This window comes from Vanellus vanellus, assembly GCF_965231255.1.
Source record: "Vanellus vanellus genome assembly, chromosome: 12".
Classification (NCBI taxonomy): domain Eukaryota; kingdom Metazoa; phylum Chordata; class Aves; order Charadriiformes; family Charadriidae; genus Vanellus; species Vanellus vanellus.
In genome coordinates, this window is record NC_138917.1 from 15,385,133 (window position 1) to 15,392,731 (window position 7,599).

General features: G+C 39.0%; 1 protein-coding gene across 2 annotated transcripts in view; it reads right to left on the reverse strand.

The window, feature by feature from the left end:
• SIAH1 (siah E3 ubiquitin protein ligase 1) overlaps positions 1-4,131 on the reverse strand; it is a 73,797-nt gene extending 69,666 nt beyond the window's left edge. For both annotated transcript variants that reach the window (XM_082489580.1, XM_082489579.1), the window contains exon 1: positions 3,874-4,131. The gene's annotated coding sequence lies outside the window, so the exon portion shown is untranslated. The remainder of the gene's footprint in view (positions 1-3,873) is intronic.
• Positions 4,132-7,599: the final 3,468 nt, after the last annotated feature.

Here is a 7,599-nt window from a genome sequence, read left to right on the forward strand (position 1 = left end):
CTCAGCCTTGGAAATTTCTCCTTAGATTAGATGCTAGCAGCTGATAGACATGCATACCAAGAGAATAAAAATTTGTTTAAAAGCTAAAATACAGCAAATTCTATTTCCCTAAGGTAAAGAATCCCTGGGTAGCTACAAATGCAACAAAACCCATTAATTTGTTTCCAGTGAACGTCAAATATTGCTATTTTAATGCTCCTTCACTTCAGAATGTCAAGAATGTCCTTATCCATATTCTTGGTGTTCTGCCAGTAGGAGATCTGGCAAAGGACTCTGATGTGCTCTTTTTAATTCAAGGCCCTCTGCTGCAAAGATCTCCCACAGAAAAGTATTTATAAACCACAATGTATCTCCTCCTCCTCTTGGAAAATATTGCCAGACCTTCATGCTCTGCCTTTTAGATACTCCCAATTTCCCTCTGTCTTTGCAAGACACACAATTGACTTGGGTTCATTTGGATTCAAGGGGCAGTAATGCTCCTCACATAAAGGAGTCAGACTCAGACTGGCTTCAGTATCATCACTGGCTGTGATATCTTCTCTGATTTTTAATGTAAGCCCTCTGAATTTCTTTTCTTTTTAAGATATAATTTCTCATGCATTGATATCTTAACTTTTGGCAATCAGAGTTGTCCAAACATCAGATTTCTGGTTGCAATTTTGAATTCAAAGAACTCATATCAAAGGTAAATATATTACTACCAATTTCATTTGCATCTCAAAACTAAACTATTAGCAAAGTCAAGAAAAGTACAGTCCCTGAGCCAAGAAGCAAATGAAAGCGAACATATAGCCGTAAGGACACCAACAAAGGTCTAAAACGAAAGACATAGAAGTTAACTTCTGCACTACGACTGGGTTACTGAGCAAGTATTTATTATGTTCATACATCATCCCATAACGTTCTACATTTTCTTCCAAGGCTAAGCATGCAACTGTTTACCTTTAAACTGAAGAGTTAACAAGTGGCTCCCTCTATTGTTACAATAATGTCAGTACTGGTATTTCCTTCCAGTAACTGTTTTAAATAGTTCTGTGACCATCAAAATCATTATATAAAATTAAAGAACTGAAATGCTTACAGTTTGAATAAATCTTTAACGTTTGTTTTAAAAAGGGTGTGTGGGTGTGTGTCTATACCAGCATACATGCAAGCCAGCCTTTTATTTTTTGCTTGTATTTTTTTTACTAATAGCCTCTGAATAATATTATGCTCAAAGACTTCTCTTAAAATTAATAACACTAAGACTCAATACTTCGAATATTGTATGCTTATTCAAAAGTCAGATAGAAAATTCATACATTACTTTGGATTTGAATCACAATGTTTCCTATACTTGGCAACAAATGATAAAAAAAAAAAAACTTAATTGGTATGTTTCAGCAGAACTGTATCATCTTTGGAGCATCGTTTCTATTTTTTTATTAAAAATATGTAATATTTTAGCTCTCTTCTGTACATTGAAAGTATTCCTGAAACAGTGAAAAATGTACTCAAGTGGAGACTGAAAAGGGGAACCAATGTATTCAAAACCAGTTTCCTCTTAAAAAATGCTTCCTTTGAATTTGCCATTTAAAATGATATAATGCAATCTTACAAAATTTAGCTAGCCATAAGGCAGACAGCAAAACTTGGGTTTTCATACACAGCTGCATAGTTTCAACAGTACAATGGAACCACATTCTAAAAATAAATGCATACACAGACAGGTGAAAAATGTACATATCTAAAATCCATCTGTTTTTAAAAATTCATCATCTATCCCGTTTACTTGAGCACTGCAGTATTTCCACTGTATAGACAGAATTACATACCAACATATATGTACAAAATTGGGCATACAATAGCACTCAGGGGCACTAAAAATACTTTGAATGCAATTAGTTGCACTGCTGTTTACATACAGGCCCTTGAGTTTACATTCTGTGATGAAAGAGAGAAACTGAACATATCAGAGACACACCTAATTTTGTAACCAGACTCCTCCAAATACCAGAACACCCTACTATAGTTTATACCGCTTCACACAGCAGATTAGGAAGTCTTTAAATCTGCAAAGTAATTATTATTTTAAACTGTATTTATGAAAATAACAGGTCCTATACATGAATTACAGCAGAACTGCAAGCTTCCCAATAGAACAGAGCCATCTAGAACATAAATCAGGCCCAGATCTAAAAATAGCTTTGGATGTAGCTACAAACAATTCCAGCAAGAAAGGCATTCATATCAAACACAGCCTGCAAGCTTGCAGAGCAGAAGGAAACACTGTCAGTATTAGAAAGACACCATACGATTCACTGTTTTTCACAGAAATTTCTTTCTGTGCTTTCTCTGCTGTTGCAAAAGGCAGTTCAGAAACACTCTTTCAAAACACAAACTACCCTAACACGGCACTGAAAGAGAAAGGAAAGGCAGCAGCACCAGCACTGAATACTAGGACTTGCTTGTAGCTTTGCTTATTTAAAACCAGAATAAAATTATTTACATTTCATAATGCCTATTTTAAAGAAAAAACTCCTTTCAACAGTAAACAGCTGAATTTATCACAAAAATCTTGTACTCATCTTCACACCAGGAATCAGAGTCAGTCTCAGGACTCTATCCTGGAGTTTTAGAAAATGTTGAAGGGAGGGAGAGAGGAATGCTGCATCGCTCACTCATAAGGGATGCTCCCTATTATTTTCCACTCAAAACACTGCTTCTAGTTGTGTTTTTTCAGTAACCAAAGGCTGAATAGCACAAAGCATACTTTAGGAACAGACTTTAGAAAGAAATAAAGATTACAACGTATGTATATTCTCACATCAGCACCTTAAAAAATGAACACGTACACAACCAGGATACACATAAGTGAAAAAAGACAAGTTGTTCAAGAGGCATGTTCACACATGCATGCAGGCTCTAGGCAGTTTAAGGGAACCTATAGCTAGTATCAGACAGACTGCAAAGAAAGAAGCCCATTTCCCTTTAAAATTGAGAACAAATAAAGCCCCAAAATCACACTGGAGTTCTGTCTTTGCTTGATTAAGTAATTGTGTGACTTTGAAGTGATTCATCTATTCCTGATTAAGCCCAAGCATGAATATTTATTTTGGCATAAGAACACAATACTTAAAATTTTTCAGGCCTAGCTCCATCATTTGGGACAAGAAAAACAAAGCCCAAAAGTCTCTGCCATCAGTTGCAGCAAACCAATTCACATGAACAGAAGCCTTGCTTGGTAAGGTAAAAAGACTGAAGTACTTGATGAGGTAAAAAGATTGAAGCCCATCTCCTTTACTACAGATAGCTACAGCGTTTACACAGCATTTGCACCATTAAATCATAGCCCTAACAGGAAACACATTTGATTGTATCTCTTAGCAGTTATTTAAAAACAGAAGTACAGTCTTAACGGCTCTGGTACCCCTCATGTCATATGCAGGCAGTTCAGCACAGTGGGCTACCTGCAGTTTGCCGTCTCAGTTTAATACTGACATTACTATGTTTTGTCAAGCCTAGCAGTGTGGATAGAGCGGCGAGATTTAAACTCACCTAAAACACATACCTGCTGCCCTGTACCTGGCTGAGGGCTTTGCTGTTACTACGTGGTCCGTCACTGAGCAAGGGTTTGGCTTGTGCTCCCTCATCCCCTGTCACTTTCTCACCAGCCTCTCTCCCCTCAGGGTCTCGCATAGCCTTCACTCTCAACCTGCCTGCTTCAGCTGCAAAATTGGGCCAAGGCACAGAAAACCAGCACAGCTACTGCCCAGGCTGCCATACAAGCTTGCAAAGCTTTCACTTAAGCACTGTGTCAGTCACCAGCCACCCTCCCAGCCTTCCTGTTTCCGCACGCCCCGTTTCCCTCCCTCCCTCCCTGCCACAGCTCACCTGAGGTGAAACAAGATGGACGCCCTCAGAGGCCTCATTTTCCACAGCAGCCCTGCTGCTGTGGCACTGGTTGCAGGGTGGATGATGCTGGAGCCAGCTGAGAAAAATCTTCGCGTCAGCCCTGGACATCTGCCTAGGCAGGACAGATGTCATAGCGGGATGAGGAGGGATTTACCAAGGAGCTCGTTGCTGCCGTGAGGCTTGGGAGCTTGGTCACCACTTCCGTCTGCCATACTGAGCAGTTTTAGGCAAGTCGGTTCTTTCTTGTGCCTCAGTGTCTCTGAAAAATGGGAACAATTATGCTGGCCATCTGTGTGGGACACTTTGGTTGATAAGAAAAAAGATACTTGTCAAATACTCCCTGTGGCAATTCTGTAGTTCCTCATGTCAAAGTCCTTTCCTTTCATGTTTTCCACCCATTAAAACATAACCATTGTCTCAAATCTGTCTATAAAAAGACTGGGAATTATGTAGTAATATTCGTGCTACAAACTAACCCCCTGTGTGCTCATTCTGTGTTAAACAAAAGGCGATTTACAATTATGTTGTTATCTTATCATTAATCAATAGCATTTTTTTCATCAGCAGAAAGAATGCGTGGGCACTTGCCGTATACCCAGTGGGTTACCTGTTGCCCACAGGCACTCTATTGTCCTCAGCTAGCTTGTGAATGGACCTAAGTAATGCTCCTGTGTGACTGTGTGGAAAAAACTAGTTCAGTTCTGTAACAGTCTCTTCCTAGAGATTTTTACCTATTCACATTAATGTTTTCATCTTAACTTTCTTCAGTGAGGAACAGCTTTCCCACATACCACAGTATTTTGACAATTTTTCCTATTTTTCTTTCTTCACACAAGTTAGCATTAGGAAATAGTATTTTACAACAAATACAACAGTTTATTTCATATTTTTAAACTGATGTTCTTTTTATCTTAGGTTCAGTCAACTGTCTTCCAAGATGATGGGAAAGGTGCTTGGAACACACAACACATTAACACTGGTAGGAAAAGAAAGCCCAAATACCACATTATGGGACACACTGGGAAACACAGTACGAAGACACTTCATGGCATTAGCTCAGGTCCAGCAGGAGTGGCAAGTTCAGGCTCCCCATCAGTGCAGGACTTGCTTGCAAAACTATGTCACTCACTGTATGCTGCTTTTGCCAGCGCAGAACCCAACAGTCTATCTGAAGTATGAACTATCTGGGATTGGGAGCAATGCAGGAAGCAGAGTAGAGGGCTCCAAGATCATTGCTTAGAGCAGGATCCTGTTGGTCCCAAACCAACAAATCCAGTGCCTTGGATATCTGAACTGCGCTGTTTGCTACACAAGGATCACAGCAAAACTAAACCAGTTACACATTAGTTATCACACACAACTACTTGAATGCACTCAGGCAATCATGGTATTTTATTGTTTTAGTATGGAGCTAGGAGATTGTACATATATCCAGGATTTTGGTTTTTTTTTGTTGCTCATAAAAAAGCAATGGCTGGGTCTTGGCACTTTTTTTGCTATCATGGGTAAACTCATGGCTGCTCAGGTAAAAGTAGCTGTATCTACCTGAAATTACGAGTATCTTATCCCAGACAACAGGGAAGCTCTGAGCAAGATCAAAGAAATATTCCTTTATCTTCTCATTTCAGTGGAAATACCAAAAAACTGAAAGCTGTATTGGCAGTACATATCATCTCACAGAAAATTAGTTTATTCTAGGGATCAGGAATATTCTGGCTACATTTGGACTTTGACTTGACCCTTCCCTCTGCTCATTCCACTCTGAGCACTTTGTACAGTTGATAAAGGAGAATCACAGATAAACTTTCTTGCATAAAAAAGCATATTTTCTTTGCCATTAAAAAAAATCCAAACAAAAAACTTGTTCTGTTGGATCCAAGAAAGCTTTCTTGGTTGCTGTTTCATGCAGTGCTAGTTCTGTTGTGCACGGAAAGAAACTGTTTACAGATTTTATGAACAGCCATACTTACATAAGTAGGCTAATATGAAACTAAGAACAAGCGAAAACAGAACTGAAAGACACTGATGGTTTTGTTCTAAGTGCAGTTGAGATGGCACCCTGGGTGTTCCTCTACCATATAGCACAGTATTGCAACAGCTCCACCCATTTCCCTCAAGGAAAATTCAGACCATACTGGTTATGTTTTTCATCTTCCCTGTTAACAGAGATGCAGTGTTTAAAACTCAAAGCTAAAGGGACAATAGAACCTAAAAAAAGAAAAACAGAAAACAAAGAACCTTTGGACTCACTTGGTATCATTTTACAGGAACATTGGCTGCGACAGTTTGCTTTAACGTCCAGCAATAAGCTTCTGCCACCAAAATCAATTAATTTGGCAAGTCTGTCCTCTATCTGGGAAAAAACGGTAAGATTACAGGTTTTAGACAGCTACCATTCCCAGCTAGGCTTCTTGTGTCATGAAAAAGCAATCAGCTACTACTCTGCTGAACATTTGATGCTACGTTCCTCTTTAATTCCTTCCAATTTGGATGTTTAGGACAGAAGTGTACCACACATCAGCATTTACTAGCATTAATATAGTTCCCTAATCCACTGCTAGCTTGTGACTTTTACATACTTCACCAAGTCTCCCACACTAGATAGTACATGGTACTTATATTTTGCTGCCCCTGCAGTGTCATACTCCGTTTTTTATCATCTTCCTTCCTTGTGACAAACAAATGAAAACTGTATTTCTTTATCTGTACTTCTGTACTGCGGAGTTGGTTTCAGTTTTTTGTATACTAATATGCAAAGGGGACATAGAATAGTTTGTATTGTTCATGGTCCATTTCCTTGATTCTCCTGATTGCCTCTAGAAGAGCTTATTAAGAATTAAGCAGCTGACACAAAGTTCCCGTGTCTTACTCCAACGTACAACTAAGCAGAATTATCCAATTCGCCACCACTTGGGATCCTAACCCTGCTAAGGAAAAGCCCTTCACTGGCCATAATTTATTCCCTTACTACTTATTAAAATGATACCAACTCCAATCAGTGACAACAGGCTTTAGGAACCTGCCTAAATTTTTATGGGGACAGAACTCACATAGCACTCAGTAGGCAAGCACTGCTTCTTGGTGAACATGTGGTGGTCAGAAAGACTCTCCCCACTCCCCACTCTGCCTGAATAATTGCCCACTCATTCACAGAGGAAAAAAATAATTAAGATTTGTCTCTTTGGATGTAGAAACATTCAAAACCTTTATCATCAGTTGTGTTTTTAAGATGCTGTAATAACTGTTCCTAATACTCTTCTTTTGCTCTTGCTGCAATCATCTCTCAGTTTACTCCTGTTGAGGGAAGAACAAGACTGCCTTCTGTTTCTGACTTCACAATACATGTGAAAGGGCAATGCAAGAAGACAGACTTCCAACACCCTCATTTCCTCAGTATATTTCAGCTCTTTTGCATTTAAGCAAAGACTAATTTCAGATCCAGGGAACTGGAGAGAAAGCCATTATTCTTAAGCTTTAGGGTAAGGCTCAGGACATCTAACATGGGCTCTGTAGCCCACATTTTCTTTACAGTCTAATTTGATTTTACTAATGTGAACACTTAGCACCAGAAAATGGTTAAAAGGGAGGTTTAACAGACTTAAGTGTGTCCAGAGACATAGACACATAGTAATCTTCACTTTGCTCCTGCTCTTGAAAGTGGTCCTATTGGTCAGCTTTCATAAATCATGTTCTTTTTTTCCACCT